A 17,503-nucleotide genomic window follows, 5' to 3' on the forward strand; every position below is an offset into this window, starting at 1 on the left:
GCTGTGATTTCTGACTGTCCCTGAAAATATACCATTGTTGTGTTGTGTGTGTTTTGTAACTATTTATTTGTTTGTTTTGAGCTCATTTTTAGCAGGACTTTTTTTTTTTTTTTTTTTTTTGGTAGGAATCTCATGGGAATTGTTTGCTACCTCTTCCATGTACTTGAAAGGTATCTTTGGTCTTGGATTTATCTCTATGCATTTTTTTTTTTTTTTTTGGTGATTCCTTAGCCTTCTGGAAAGGTTAAATTCAGTCTCTAATCCTGTGTGTAGCTCATGTTTGTGGTTTTAGTTTCTCAAAGGATAGTACATTTTCCCACCCAAAACATTAGGTAAGGCAAGTATTTTTGGCACTCTTTTTGGACGATTGGAAATAATTTTTCTGGTATTTCTTTCACTGAGAGTGTAACAGTTTTATGCAGTAGTCTCAGATTCAACCTTTCACCTCACATAGAGTTAAGATGTAATTTTCTGTCTATGCATGATGCTGACCCCAAGACCTTAATGTTAGAGCATCTGAGTTTACTCAGTGATTATATCCATTTCACTATAGCCACTTTATGAGGTTAACATCCTGGTTTTAATTTTTCTCTTTGCTTCTAGTACTTGATGATTTTTCTTAATTTCTTTTGGCTTCAGAAACATATTTCACTGGATATTTTAATTGTTTTGCTCTATCAAGACTAGTTAGGCATTTGTACCAGACAAAGTTTCCCATTAGCTGGGCCTACTATGCTAGAATTATAAGTAAAAAAATGAAGTTCTAGAAACAAAAGTTTTATGGCCAATAAACATATTTAAAATATTCAACTTTATCAGTCATCATGAAAATGAATGTCAACACCACAACGAAATACCACTACATGCCATGTGAATGGCCAAAATTAAAAAAAATAGAAAATGGTAGATGTTCTCAAGGATATGAATAACTGATATATTGATAAAATACTGCTTTTAAGAGAATATATTGGTATAGTGAAGCACTTTCAAAAACTTTTTGCCAATAGCTACCAAGATGAATATATGCATATACTATGACTCAGTAATTCCACTCCAAGATATACACTCAACATAAATAATTTTTATCTTCACCAAAGGCATGTGCCAATATTTATTTGTCCATTCTGCTATTAATGTACATTTGTGTAAGCTCCAGTTTTAAGCTATTATGAGTTACCTGTTATGGATAAATCATGGGAATAATTTAATCTAAAACAACTATTTTAAAGTTGTAGAAATTCAAACTTTTGAAAATTAACTGATTTACCCAAGCCAGTTAGTGACAGCTTACTCTTTGATTTGATAAAAGCCAAACTCTGATTTCTAATTCAGTACCATTTCAAACAAGCATTTTTAAACATTGCCTAAGACCTCAAAATCCCTAGAGAAATATTATGAATATAATGCAAATAGTATGTGTGTGTCCTTTCTGAATAAATGAAATAAAAAGGAATGTCTTATGTCATTTAAGTTGTTAACTATGTGATATTTTTACTATCAAATGCCAACAAGAATTCCCTATTGTTATGGTTTAAAAGGATCCCTAAATAGAACAGCCATTTCCCTGCCCAAATTGCAAACTCAATTAAGAGATAGGTAAGGAGTAAAGGAGATAGAAATAAAAATATAGGCCCGGTTGCTGATTAAGCTGATGTTACAGAATGTGGCTTATATAAATTTTCTTTCCATTCAGGAGTAAGCCTCTTTGCATTTAGGGCATGGAGTAGTGGAGCAGAAAGTTTGTTCTTTGAAAACAGATTTATTTCACAATGAAGTAAAAACAGAATAAGTCTCTGGAATTCTCTAAATGGAATGAATGCAGGCCTCAGAATTTGTACTGTCAACTCTATATGCTTTTTATTAAGAATGCACATTCACCATAGCTAAGACTTTGTGGTATGTGACGGAAGAATAAAATGACTGACAAAAATAATTTTGGTTTAAGTTTTCCCAGGATTCCAACAGGTCAGAATACCAGGATGCTAGTTTATCAGAGTCCACAACCAGGGAATCTCAAAACAGTGAGGAGAAATTTCCCATAGAGATTCATTTTGGAATGATGCATTGACTTTATCTTATGAAGAACATACATTTTATTCATTTGAAATGGTGACAGCCCCAGTCACCAAGTCTTATTTTAGAATTATTTTTCTTTTTCTATATTTCAGATTTTTAATTCCTGTTTTTTCTTTGGTCCCACATTTCTGGTACCCAAATGCTACACTCAGGGTGGTCTCAGCCTAGTGACATAGCCTTCATTATCTTCTTGGAACCAATATCATCAGTCCTATGCCACAGTAACTTCTCCCACTCTCTCTTGCTAAAGAAATGTCTGGTCTTATGAAATATTTCTCATAAAGATGGGTTTATGTTTATTCCAACATTTATTTCTGCTGGAGTATCACTGCAGATTTCTGAAGTGGAGCTGATGATGCCACTTTTGAAATGTATTCCCCAAGGAACCTAATAATGACTAATAACCCACTCGTGTGCTCCTTAAATCAGTGCCTTCCCTCTGCTTTTGAATCTCCCAAGGTATAATCAGCATTTACATCTGCTATTTCCTTTTTTCCCTTCAGGGGTAGAATGTGCCTGTAATGTGTCATTCTCCTCTGTTGTTTCTCTATGCCTTTCAGGAAGACAGTTTAACCTGCTTCTTAAGATGGTATCTTTTAATCTCTGACATATGCAGGGTTATTACTCTTTACTTGATTTTCATGCTTTCTTTTCTTTTGTTTTCCATTTGATTTCTGACTCAGACATTTGTTTTATTAACATATTCTTCTATATTTCATTTTGTGGGTTCACATATAGTGAGAAGTATAAAATCAATAAAAATTTGGCCTGTCAAAATTATTCTTTAGACAAATCATGTTCACCTTCACCTTCCTGAGTTGAATAATAGTACAATTTCTAACCTGCGTCTGAACTTGATCTATCATTTTTCATCTTACTCCCCTTTAAATTCCTCAGACTTGTTCCTTTAGGGCATAGGTTATAACTAAGTTCCTCTTAAGTAAATGTACTGCCTCAAAACTCACCTAATAATTCTCTTATACTATTTTATACTCTTCTTTGTACACTTCTCCCATCAAATATGCCCAGATTTTCTGTGATTAATCAGTATAGTTGTTCTTAATTATAAATTATGTTCCCAAATTGCTTTTTCACCACTGGATTCTTTATCTGCAATCTTTCAATAATATACTGGATCTTGATCCCTACTGAAAAATCATATCTGGTTGTTGACCAATTACTTTCATTTCTTTTTCTCTTTGATTTCATTGGGTTCTGGTCACTTTTTCTAAAACTAATGAAACCGTGGTTGTTTCTTTTAAAAAAAAATATTTATTTATTTTTTAGAGAGAAAGCCAGTGAGTGGGAGGTGGGCAGAGAGAGGAAGACAGAGAATCCATTTAATGAAGTGGGAAGGCTCCCCACTGTCAGCACATAGCCCAGTGTGGGGCTCGAACCCACAAACTGTGAGATCATGACCTGAACTGAAATCAAGAGTCAAACACCTAATCGACTGAGCACCCAGGCACCCTGAAAATTTGGATATTTCTTACTTTAACAATTTACTTTTCAGAGAAGTTAGATATGAAACAATCTTCATTTCCCTTTTATAGCATTCTATTCTCGAGTTTGAGATCTCATTCTTTCCTTTCATAAAAATAAGGTGTTCTATGCCTATGAGCTTTACTTTTCTTCTAAGTAAATAAATATATTATTTTCACTGTTCTACTGCTCTTATTCTGATATTAAAATTGAAACATACTTTTCAAATCACTCTAAATCCTTCTTGATTCCCTAAACACTTCTAATTCCTATGGACAAAATATGGGAGTAGACTTTTTAAACTGCTTTATTACATTTGTGTTTTCAATCATTTTATTAACTTATTTCTCTACCTCAATGCAGGATGACATATTCTCTTTAAAATCAATTTATTAGTTTTCTAATAAAATCTACCACATTTCTGTAGTTGAAGCCACAATTTGGGCCTCTGTAATTTAAACTCATAATAACTATTTTAAAAATTAATAAATCTAGACTCATCTCATGACCATTTGGTGGGACAGTGATGAACGAGTCTAAGGATCAACAATATGAATTCAATTATTCCTCCTGAACACAGAAAATAATTTTTAGGAGTGAATGTGATCCTCTAGCCTTCATGAGTTTAGCACTAACACTTTAAAGTTAGAATAAGACACACTAGTGTGCTGAAGCACATATATATTTAACGTATTTGCTTACAGACTTAGCTGAAAAAACATTAAAACAGAAGCCAAAAATCTTTGCCAAAAAGCTGATATCTAGAAAGACTTTATTTTTTTAACCAATTGTTCAATTTGATTCAGCTGCCTCTGCTTACTAAGGTCCCTACAATATTCATGTATCTGCTGAGGTCCACATGAAGCCCCAAATATATGCTTCAGCCAGTGTTCATATACTCATTTGATTACTATCATCTGGGGTATACATGTAGCAGACTAAGACTCACTGGGTCTGCTTCTAGCTGAGACCTGTGGTTGGCCTCATTTTGCTGCCAACCCCACATGTTGCTGAGCAGCTCAATTTCCCTTCAGGTGACAAGATTCATTCAATTTTCACTCAATGCAGCCCTTTATACAAAACTTGCTTCTGGTTAAAACCACGCAAACTGTGGGGCACCTGGGTGGCTCAGTCGGTTGAGCAGCTGACTTCAGCTTAGGTCATGATCTCACAGCTCCTGAGTTTAAACCCCACTTTGGGCTCCATGCTGACAGCTTGGAGCTTGGATCCTGCTTCAGATCTGTGTCTTCCTCTCTCTGCCCTAACTCACTTGCATTCTGTCTCTGTTTCTCTCAAAAGTAAACATTAAAAAATAATAAATAAATTAAAAAAAACATATAAACTGTGATGACTTACTGTATTAGCTACATACTATTTTATAACAAATTATCCCCAAATTAGTGATTTAAATTAGACACATCTATCTTACAGTTTTTTTCTTTTCAGAAATGTGGCTGTAAATTGACTAGGTCTTCTGGCTCAGGATCTCCTACAATGATGCAATCCAGGTGTTAGCTAAAGCTGTGGTCTCATCTGAAGACTCAGTTGGAGGAGGATCCACTTCCAAGGTCATGACATAGTTGTTGGAAGCATTCAGTTTTTCATCAGCTATTGTAATGAGGGCTTCAGTTTCTTACTGCCTATTAGATGGAGACTGTCTTAAGTTTTCTTGTCATATGTATCTCTCCAACATGACAGCTTGAAAAACAAAAAGCAATATAGAAAATGCTAGCAAGATGGAAGTTACATAATTTTGTAACCCATTCATGTAAATGTCATCCCATAACTTTTGCCATATTTATTAGAAGCAAGCTGCTAGGTAAAGCTGAATCTCAGGGTGGAGGAAATACACAAAGATGTGACTACTAGGAGGAGGGGATCATTGAGGGCCATCTTTGAAAACTTCCTATCACATTTACCAAGGTGAAAATTCCACTTGGCTGACATCTGGGTCCTAAAGTGGCCTATACAGGTCACATCATTTGAAAGCCAAATAAACAATTATGAAAAACAGCATATGGCCCAATAAAAGCCTGTACAAACTGCCAAGAAAAAAAAAAGTCCAGTACACACACTTAACATCCAAAGACAGAGCTGAGTTCCTTGGTCCCAAAAGAGCCTCTAAATATGTTGTTTTGGTTCACAATCCTGTACTCTAAAATTTTTCAAGGGTTTGAGGAAACCACATTCCCTATTCCTCTGTTCAATTTCTAAATATGTTAGAAGATAAATAGTTATAAAGCAGATGACGTTCAAGACATCACTTTTATTACTGTCATAGCTGAGATTGGAAAATGTGGCTTATGTTTGTGGTCAAGTTGACTTTCTATTATTCAATCTCTGAATTAGAAAGTTTTACCTACCTACTCTCGGCACTGTCAGACCACCATACATTTCTTTCACAAAAGTAGTCTTCCTTTACAATTTGTAAGGGATAAAAATATAAAACCTGCTCTTTGTAGGGATGCTCACTCCTAAGGAAATAATAGAACAAATGTTGAAGATATATACTCTCTGTTTATTCAAATTCAACAATAATGTTAAGTTATTCTTTCTTCCTTGAAAAAGAGTAAGTGAAGACACAGGTAAGTATAGTTTTCTTCACAAGGCAGGAAACACTAAGTGGAAAAAAAATGTTTCCATACATAACAACAGTGAATGAAAGGAAGAATTACATTACAATCTAGGAAGAAGTTTCTTCCCTATCTGCACCCTTTTACCTTATGTGGTGGAAGTTATCTAATGAGAAATGATCTTCATCAAGGAAACGCTGCATTAAATAAAGAATTACAAGGGTATAGAACAATAGAGTGAATGTCAGGAAACACGTGCTCTATTCTTGCACACTTCACCTGACCATTCACAAGTTAACTTAGATTTAAGTTTCAATTTCCTCTATATAAGGGTAAGGATGGACTCATAAGGATATGAATGATATCTACTAGATGAATGATTCTCAATGGGGAAGAAAAAGCATAATTTCCTAGGTAGGGAAGTAACATGTTTTTCCCATAATATAATAATTGGATAGTCTAAAAATCCCTCCCTGTGGAAATAAATAGAAAACTAAAATAACCTTGCAGTCAGTTGCAAAGAAGTAGAAATTAAATATCTTTCCTCAATAAAAATTCCAGAGCTAGATGACTGACTTCATGGGAAAGTTCCATCAAACATTAAAGCAACAAATAATATCAGATAAGCTCTTCTAAAATGGAATAAGAAGGAATATTCCACAACCAGTTTACAATCTATAAGAATCTTCAAATCAAAGGAACAACCATATGAAAAACTCATTTCACTCATTAACATAGATGGAAAATATTTAAATATTAGCAAAGCAAAACCAACAATGTAATAAAAGATGGTCTATTATGACCATGTTAGATTTATTTTTTTATGAAATTTATTGTCAAATTGGTTTCCATACAACACCCAGTGCTCATCCCAACAGGTGCCCTCAATACCCATCACCCACCCACCCCTCCCTCCCACCCCCCATAAACCCTCAGTTTGATTAGATTTATTCACAGAATACAAAGATGGCTGTCTTAATATTAGAAAATCTATTAATCAAGATATTTAGACTCATTAATATGTTTTATTTATTATAAGATTAAAGGAGAATATTGAAGGAGAAAATAACATCTCAATACATGAAGAAAATATTGATAAAATTCAACAGCTGTTCATAAAAAATATTTGCAAGGTAGGCATAGAAGGAAATATTTTTAACTGATAAAAATATCTAAGCAAGCAAACCTAAAATAAACTTAATGGCGAAACACTATTCTCTTTATAATCAGGATGAAAGCAAGAAGCCCTAATATCAGCACTTCTATGTAGCATTTTAGTAAGTTTTAGCCAGTTATCTAAATGTAAAACAACAACAAAACCTCAGAGCCCCAATATGTACAAATTAGAAAAGAAGAAACCAAATTCTCATTATTGGGATAATATTTGATTGCTTGTATAAAAAACAGGAAAATCTGGGGCACCTGGGTGGCTCAGTAGGCTAAATGTCCGACTTTGGCCCCGGTCATGATCTCGCGATTCATGGGTTCAAATTCCATATTGGGCTCGTGCTGACAGCTGAGAGCCTGGAGCCTGCTTCGGATTCTGTGTCTCTCTCTCTGCCCCTCTCACACTCATGCTCTGTCTCTGTGTATGTCTCTCTCTCTCAAAAATAAACATTAAAAAATAACAATAAAATAAAAATAGGAAAATCTACAAATTATCAAAACTAATAAAAGAATGATTCTTATATGTAAATATGAATAATTATATTTTATGAACTATTATTGGTTAAAAGTGTTATGTTATTTTTAAAGATATTGCATTAATGAAATTAATAATAACAATAAGGTACTTTGAAGTAAATTTAATAAAATTGTATAAAAATCACGTGGAAATTGATATTTTAGTATATATTTATTTATTTTGAGAGATAGAGCATGCAAGCAGGGGAGGCACAGAGGGAAAAGGGAGACAGAGAATACCAAGCAGGCTCTGCACTGTCAACACAGAGTCCAATACAAGGCTCAAACCCACAAACTGTAAAATCCTGACTTGAGCCAAAACCAAGAGGCAGACACTTAACCAACTGAGCCACCCAGGCACACCTGGCATTTATTAAGAGTTATTTAAAATATTGATAAAGACATATACAATATTCATACATACAAAAACTAGATATAATAGAGATGTAAATTCTCCCCAAATTGATCCATGAATTCAATGTGGTTTATTCATGAAACTTCTTATTGAGTCTAAAATTTACCTGGAATAACATAAGACCCAGGATAGCTAAGTCAATTTTAATGAAGATATAATTTGGGTGGGTAACAAATACTTTTTATATATTCTTATAAACCTACAATATTTTAGATGACGTAGTGATAGTTCAATACATAATTGGAAAGTATATACTGTTTGAAAACTTATAGATAAATGTATATATGGAACCTTTATATGAAAAATCTGGCATTACAGATTAGTGGAAAAAGTGCTATTTTTTTTTTTTAAGATTGAGTCACCACTTATGCTGCTTCATCACTTTGCTTTATGACCTGCACACCTGGTGTGTTCAAGTGTGCATGTGTACTGTTTGTGCCATTTGTGTATCCCTCTCACTTCCTGAAGTACACTCATGAGCACAGTACAGTGGGGGCATCAAGGATGAAATATTTAAGGGTTGGTGCATGATTCTTAAAAATGAATAAAACTTTTGGGGCACCTGGGTGGCTCAGTTTGTTAAGCATCTGACTTCGGCACAGGTCATGATCACACGGCTGTGGGTTCAAGCCCTGCATTGGGTTCTGCGCTGACAGCTGAGAGCCTGGAGCCTGCTTAGGATTCTGTGTCTCCCTCTCTCTCTGCCTCTTCCCTGTTTGTGCAGTTTCTCTCTCTCTGTCAAAAATGAAACAAACATTAAATTTTTAAATTAAAAATTAAAACTTTTTACAAAGGAATAAAAGAGATAGAGTCATCACTCAATTACATAAAATAAATTTTGAGGGGGTCATATAAATAGAAAATATGTAAAAGGTTACCATTGGAGGAAATCAGGTAAAACGTACATGAAATCTCTGTATTGCTTCTTAAAACTGCATTTGAGTCTGCCATTATCTCAAGAATTTCTTTAATTAAAAATAAAAAATGAAATACTAGAGTTCATCACATATAATTATGAGTGAGTGATATTTAATGAAAATATAAATTTGTGCCTCTGTTTGCATAAATGTGGTTCAATGCTGATCACAATAAAAAATGCAGTACCCAATATGAGCCCTTGTCAAAAATTTTTTAAACCACTGAATTTTAAATAAGTTATCTGGGAAAAGTGATCATTTATATCAGAAATATAAACAAAAATAGGTATATATTTCCCATCATGTACAAAATTAATTCTTGATTAATTAAGAACCTAAATATAAAGACAAAACTATTGAACTATAAGGTGAAAATATAGGAGGATTTTAAAACAAAAACAAAAGAGCCACAAAAGCTGTGAAGAAAACAGTTGATAATTTCAATTAAAATTAAGACTGTTTCTTCATAACAAAAAGAAGGGAGAAGATAACCAGACACTGGAAGAATTTATTTATAAATTATATAATTAATAATTATTAGAATTATACATATCATATGTTAGAATCAAATACATAATTAATATGGTAATCATATATATGAATTATACATAATCATGATTTATGTGTATTTTTAATATATTTTATTATATTATTTATATGTATTAATATAGTAATCCTACAAATAAATAAATGGAACAAACAACAAAATAGAAAATTGGGAAATAGACATGAACAGATTTTTCAGAGAAAGAGAAATACTAACTAACATCATAGATAAATCTTATAAGATAGAGTTTAGCAAAAGAGGCTAGACATAAAATAATATAAACTGCACATTTCCATTTACAAAAAGGTGAAAAGCAGGCAAACTATATAATATAGTGTTTAGGGACACATGTAAATGTGACAAAACTATATAGAAAAGAGGGAAACTATAAACATAAATTTCATGATAGTGATTTCCTTGGGTTTGAAAGAGAGGTGTGACTAAGCATGAATACATAGGAGGCTTTAATAGTTTTTAATTTTCTTTGAGTGAGTGGTTTTACTTTATCAACATTTTAAAAACTATACATATATGAATAATGTACTATGTACATATGTTTTAATAGGATATATTTTATTAAGTATTTAAATATAGAATTAAAATTAGATTAGAAAGACTCCCCCCAACTTCCCTCAAATAAATAATCATTACACTAGATCAAAATTCCACTTTTAATGCAGGGTGGACATAGCCTCACATAATGTGTGTGAAAGGCTGAAGTTCTGCACTGCTATCACCAGGGACCTAAAGTAAAACGTGCTCATAACTTCTGTGAAATGTGGGAGATGTTTTAGGTCAGGCTTATTCTGGAATTACTCTTCCCAACAAAAATTAGAGTAGAGTAAAATTCTTCCCATACCTACAGGGCAGCTGAAAAGATATTCAGCATTGAAAATAGTGACTGTATTATATACCCATAAAGTCACAGTAAGGAAGCAGAAAAAAACTATTGTTCTGGTATTAAGCAGAAACATCTGTAAGTTTAGTGTGCCTTGAAGCAAAGCAACCTCCTTAGAAACAATTAATAAGCACACAACATGTAAGAAGAGTGCTTATACAATTAAAGACAGAAAGATAGAATTCTCTGTCTTTCATATTAAATACCTAGGTATAAGATGCCATTACAAGAAGACTAGAAAGGAACACAAATTGTGAAAGGCTGATGTAAAATACTTAAGGGTTATGAAATAAAAGGTCTAAAATTGATTCAGGCCATAAAATTTTCTTTTGGTCTCACATGGCTAAGAGTTGCTCCAAACCCTAGTGAGGAGGAAATTATTTTATACCAAAATAACAATGTGTAATATTTGTAGATTTTTACAAATATATGATGGTGTATTCATGTAGACATTCAAGTTTAAATTTAATTCATTAAATTACACAATGTTCTAATGCTACATTGTGGATTTAGTAATTTTCAAACAATTATTTCACTTTATAGAGTATTGGGTTAAAAACCATTCTAGGTAGATTGGTAGATGGAATAGACAGACATGCCAGTTATTATCTTACCATCTACTTAGAAAAGTTCTTAAATCAATAACTTAGTTTTCTACCCTAAGAACCTAACGAAAGTAGAGCAAACTAAAGAAAGCACAAGAAAGAAAATAATAAAGATTAGAATGGAAATAAATTAAGGAGAGAATAGAGAAAAATAGATAAAATCAATGAAAAAAAATTATATTTTGGAAAGATTGATCAAATTGACACATTTTTACCTAAACTGGCCAAGAAAAAAGAGAGCAAGAAGGAAAGCTCAAATTACTAGAATCAGAAATGAAAGTAAGGATATTACTACCGAACGTATAAAATGTAAGACCTTATAAAGGAATACAATGAGCAATTGTATGCCAATAAATTATTTAACTTTGATGAACTGAACCAATTATTAGAAATATACAAACTACTAAAACTGACTCCAGAAGAAATAGAACATCTGAACACACCTATAATAAGTAATGAGATTGAATTAGTAATCAAAAAAAGCTACCAACAAAAAAGCCTAAGCCCAGATTAGTTCCCTGGTAACCCCTCCAAACATTTAAAGAATTAACAAACTAATCCAAATCTCAAACTTTTAAAAAATGTTGAGGAGGAAACATTTCCCAACTAATTCTATGAGACCAGCATTAGCCAGATACCAAACCCATATGAAGATACTACAAGAAAGAAAAACCAAAGACTAATATTTGTAATTAACATACGCATAAAAATAGCAGCAAACCAAATCCAGCAACATCTAAAAAGACTATACAACATGATCAAGTGAGATTTAGCCCAGGAAGGTAAGGTTGACATGACATTTAAAAATTAACGTAAAACACCATATTAATAAAATAAAAGGCAAAAACTGCATGCTCATCCTACTAGATGCAGAAAAGTATTTGACATAATTCAACACACTTTCATGAAAAAAAAAATCAACTCAGAATAGAAGGGAACTTCTTCAATCTGATACACGAAATCTATGAAAAACCCACAGCTAGCATTATACTTAACGATGAAAGACTGAAAGCTTTCCACCTAAGATCAAGAACAAGTTGGGGCGCCTTGGTGGCTCAGTAGGTTAAGCGGCTGACTTCGGCTCAGGTCATGATCTCGTGGTCCGTGAGTTCAAGCCCTGAGTCGGGCTGTGTGCTGACAGCTCAGAGCCTGGAGCCTGTTTCAGATTCTGTGTCTCCCTCTCTCTGACCCTCCCCCGTTCATGTTCTGTCTCTCTCTGTCTCAAAAATAAAAATAAACGTTAAAAAAATTTTAGAAAGAACAAGTTAAAAATGTTCACTTTTACCTCTGCTACTCAACACTGTAATATAAGTTCTAGCCAGGGCAATAGGCAACAAAATAAAATAAAAGGTATTGGTATTGAAAAAAGAAGTAAACCAATCTCTACTCACTAGGACATCATTTTATATATAGGAAATCCTTGGTAATCCATAAAAAAAAATTAGACCTAGTAAGCAATTTCACCAATGCTGCAGGATATAAGATGAATATAAAAAATGTATTTCTATACAATAACAATAAACAGTATGAAAACAAAATTAAGCAAATAATTACATTTATAATAGGATCAAGATAATAAAATATTTAGGAATAAGCTTTAACAAAATAAGTGCAAGATTTGTATACTTAAAGATACAAAATATCATTGAATGGATTATGGAACTTATACATAGAGAGAAACAGGGAAAGGAAGGTGATAGTACCCAGTGAAAGATAAGAAATTTCCTTTAGTTCCTCACATTAGAGAGCCAATTCCCATCTAGCACTGCTCTCTTCTATTTTCTATCCTTTCAATTATACACTTTTCTACCCATTTGTCATCTGCTTAAAAAATGTTACTTTATTGGCTAATATATGCCAAACATTTTTCTAAGCATCAGTAATATATTGGTGAATAAAATAAAGGCCCTTGCTCTCGTGGAGATTATATTATAGTGGCAGGTGATAGACAACAAACAATAAACCTTAAAAGCAAATTACACAAGTGTCAGAAGGTGATAAGTACTATGGAAAAATTTTTAAACATGTAAGCATAAAGAAGACTAGCAATGTGGTGTGTAAGTGGAGTAGATGGGTTGGTGAGTCAGGTGACATTCAAATAAAGACATGAAAGAAGTAAAATATTTTGTCCTGTAGATATGTGGAGGGGGTAGGGGTGAAAAAAGGCTTTCATACACATACAACAACAAGACAAAGACCTTAATGCATGGGTGTGCTTAGAATATTCAAATAATAATAGCAAGGATGCCAATGTGGGTAGATTCAAATGTGCTGAAACAAAGCAAAGAGAATATTAGGAGATGAAGTTAAGGACATGACATAAGGTGGTAGGTTATGTACGAAATTGTAGATCATAGGTAGGATTTTGGCTTAAACCTTAAGTAAAATACAGAACTATTGGAGTGTGTTGATCAAAAAACAGATGGTAGCTATACTTGGGGTGATTGTAGCATAATGTATATTTGTTGAATCATTTTGTTACATACATAAAACTAACATACCATAGTGTGTCAACTCATGAAACTATTTTATTTTTATTTTATTTTTTAGTATTTATTTATTTATTTATTTATTTATTTAATATAATCTATTGTCAAGTTAGCTAACAGTCTATACAGTGTGCTCTTGGGTTTAGGAGTAGATTTCCATGATTCAGCACTTACATAGATAAGAATTTATCCAAAGGATATCCTTTGCTATTGCTGGGTCCTAGGGTAATTCTATTTTTAACTTTTCTAGGAACCTGCACACTGTTTCCAGAGCAGCACCAGTTTGCGTTCCCACCAACAGTGCAAGAAGATTCCTCTTTTTCCACATTCTTGCCAACATCTGTTTTTTCCTGTGTTGTTAATTTTAGCCACTCTGACTAGTGTGAGGTGGTATCTCAGTGTGGTTTTGACTTGTATTTCCCTGATGATGAGTGATGTTGAGCATCTTTTCATGTGTCTGTTGGCCATCTGGATGTTTTCTTTGGGAAAGAGTCTATTCATGTCTTCTGCCTATTTCTTCACTGGATTTTTGTTTTTTGGGTGTTGAGTTTGGTAAGTTCTTTATAGAATTTGGATACTAACCTTTTATCCAATATGTCATTTGCAAATATCTTCTCCAATTCCATTGGTTGTCTTTTAATTCTGTTGAATTTTTCCTTTGCTGTGCAGAAGCTTTTTATCTTGATGAGGTACCTGTAGTTCATTTTTGCTTTTATTTCCCTTGTCTTCAGAGTCATGTCGAGTAAGAAGTTGCTGCAGCTGAGGTCCAAGAGGTTGTTTCCTGTTTTCTCCTCTAGGGTTTTGATGGTTCTCTGCCTCACATTTAGGTCTTCTATCCATTTTGAGTTTATTTTTCTGTATGAAGTAAGAAAGTGGTCCAGTTTTATTCTTCTGCATTTAGCTGTCCAGTTCTCCCTGCATCATTTGCTAAAGAGACTGTCTTTTATCCATTGGATACTTTTTCTTGCTTTGTCAAACATTAGTTGGCCGTACATTTGTGGGTCCAATTCTGGGGTCTCTATCCCGTTCTATTGATCTATGTGTCTGTTTTTTATGCCAATATCATACTGTCTTGATGATTAGAGCTTTTTAGTAGAGACTAAAGTCCAGGATTGTGATGCCTCCCACTCTGGTTTTCTTTTTCAACATTACTTTGGCTATTTGGGGTCTTTTTTGTTTCCATACAAATTTTAGGATTGTTCTAGCTCTGAGAAGAATGCTGGTGCAATTTTGATTGGGATTGGATTGAATGTGTAGATCGCTTTGGGTAGTATTGACATTTTAACAATATTTGTTCTTCCAATCCGTGAGCATAGAATGTTTTTCCATTTCTTTGTGTTTTCAATTTCTTTCATAAGTTTTCTATAGTTTTCAGCTTACAGATCTTTTACCTCTTTGGTTAGGTTTATTCCTAAGTATTTTATGGTTCTTTGTGCAATTGTAAATGGGATTGATTACTTGATTTCTCTTTCTGTTGCCTCATTATTGGTGTATAGAAATGCAATTTCTGTACATTGGCTTTGTATCCTGTGACTTTGCTGAATTCATGTAGTGGTTCTAGCAGCTTTTGGGTGGAGTCTTTCAGGTTTTCTGTGTAGAGTATCATGTAATCTGTGAAAAGTGAAAGTTTGACTTCTTTGCCTATTTGGATGCTTTTTATTTCATTTTGTTGTCTGATTGCTGAGGCTAGGACTTCCAACTCTATGCTGAACAACAGTGGTGAGAGTGGACATCCTTGTCATGTTCCTGATGCCAGGGGGGAAGCTCTCAGTTTTCCCCTTTGAGGATGATATTCACTGTCGGCTTTTCACATATGGCTCTTATGATGTTAACATATATTCCTGCTATCTTGACTTTCTTGAGAGTTTTTATTAAGAAAGGATGTATTTTGTCAAATGCTTTTTTCTGCATCTATTGACAGGATCATATGATGCTTATCCTTTCTTCTATTAATGTGATGTATCACACTGATTGATTTGCAAATATTGAACCGGCCGTACAACACAAGAATGAAACCCACTTGATCACGGTGAATAATCCTTTTAATAAACTGTTGAATTCAATTTGCTAGCATCTTTTTGAGAATTTTTGCATCCATGTTCATCAGGAATATTGGCCTCTAATTCTCGTTTTTAGTGGGGTCTGTCTTTATTGGGGCTTAGTTGTTGGGAATCAATGTAATGCTGGCTTCATAGAAAAAAAAAGAAAAAATATGGAATGCTTCATGAATTTGCACATCATCCTTGCACAGGAGCCATGCTAATCTTCTCTGTATCATTCCAATTTTAGTATATGTGCTGCTGAAGCGAGCACAAAAGTTAATTAAAATTTAAAAATACAGTACCCACAAAGTGCAATAAAGTGAAACACAGTTTTAAAATTAAAAATTTTTTTCAACGTTTATTTATTTTTGGGACAGAGAGAGACAGAGCACGAACGGGGGAGGGGCAGAGAGAGAGGGAGACACAGAATCGGAAACAGGCTCCAGGCTCTGAGCCATCAGCCCAGAGCCTGACGGGGGGCTCGAACTCACGGACCGCGAGACCGTGACCTGGCTGAAGTTGGACGCTTAACCGACTGCGCCAAAACAGAGTAATTTGATCTAATTTAAATTTAAATAATTATAATAGCTGCTGTGTTGAGAGTAAACTATAAAGCCAAGGGTGAAGCACAGAGACAAGTACAAATGAGAAATGATCATGGCTTGGATTAGAGTTATAGCACTGGACATGTAAGAAGTGGTCAGATTTAAATCAATGCTATTTCCTCATAAATCAGATGTAAGGTAGGAGAAAGAGGGAGGAATCAAAACTGACCCTACTATTTCCGGCTGATATGCTGGGAAGATGAATGTTCAGCATACAACCTATAGTATTCTTTCAACAAATGTTCTTTGTATCTGAAGTGAAATAAGTGACTTACAATCAAATGATTCCTTCAAAATTAAAATGATATCTAGACTACTTGGATCCCAATTGACAGTGTAGTCAGGATACTTGTGCCCAGAGTGGAGCAAACAGGAAAGCAAAATAATATACAAAATAATAAATTTAAAAGCCTTACTCCAAGGGTGCCTGGGTGGCTCAGAAAGTTAAGCATTGGATTTTTGCTCTGGTCAAGATTTCATGGTTCGTGAGTTCAATCCCACATTGGACTCTGTTCAGACAGTTTAGAACCTGGAGCTTGCTTTGGATTCTGTGTCTCGCTCTCTCTCTCTGCTTTCTCCTGCTTGTGCTCTCTCTCTCTCTCTCTCTCTCAAAAATAAATAAACATTAAAAAAAAGCCTTACTCCTGTCTAGCTATGCCACATGCTACAAGGTACCTATTTTAAGTCAATTTAATCTGGCAAATGAATGAGGAAATGACAACTCTTCAGTCTAAGAATTCCTTTGCCAACAGATCTCACAGTTCTTTCATCTCCTGAGTGGAATTTTGTTGATATCTTCAATTAGAACAATATGAGATATTTAGTATATAAATTAAGCAAAGGATTTGAAGAAGGTGGAGCCCCGGTTCCATTAAACTGAAAAGAATGACACAATTATTTACATTGCCAAATTTTTCTGTTGACAAAATGGTTCCAGAGTGAGACTTTTTCATCAGAGACCATATAGCAAAACAAACAGTAGAACACAGATAGAGCTTAAAATGCCATGCCCCACAAGCACTTGCCAGGCTGAGTGGAAGAGAAGCAGCTGAAGAAAAATGTTTCTACTTTCCAGAAATTGGATCTCACTCTACAGAAAGAACATAGCCCCTCCTATCATTTTATCTCATAATATCTATTTGTTAAGACAGAAGTAGCTTTGTAACATTTA

The 17,503-nt window shown here is 33.8% G+C and overlaps 1 non-coding gene across 1 annotated transcript; it reads right to left on the minus strand.

Annotated features, from left to right (window-relative positions):
- Positions 1 to 15,891: 15,891 nt before the first annotated feature.
- Positions 15,892 to 15,998, minus strand: LOC125158081 (U6 spliceosomal RNA). The gene has a single exon (XR_007149189.1). It is a non-coding gene; the product is annotated as a U6 spliceosomal RNA (small nuclear RNA).
- Between the last annotated feature and the right edge of the window lie 1,505 nt (positions 15,999 to 17,503).

This window comes from Prionailurus viverrinus, chromosome X, assembly GCF_022837055.1.
Source record: "Prionailurus viverrinus isolate Anna chromosome X, UM_Priviv_1.0, whole genome shotgun sequence".
NCBI lineage: Eukaryota > Metazoa > Chordata > Mammalia > Carnivora > Felidae > Prionailurus > Prionailurus viverrinus.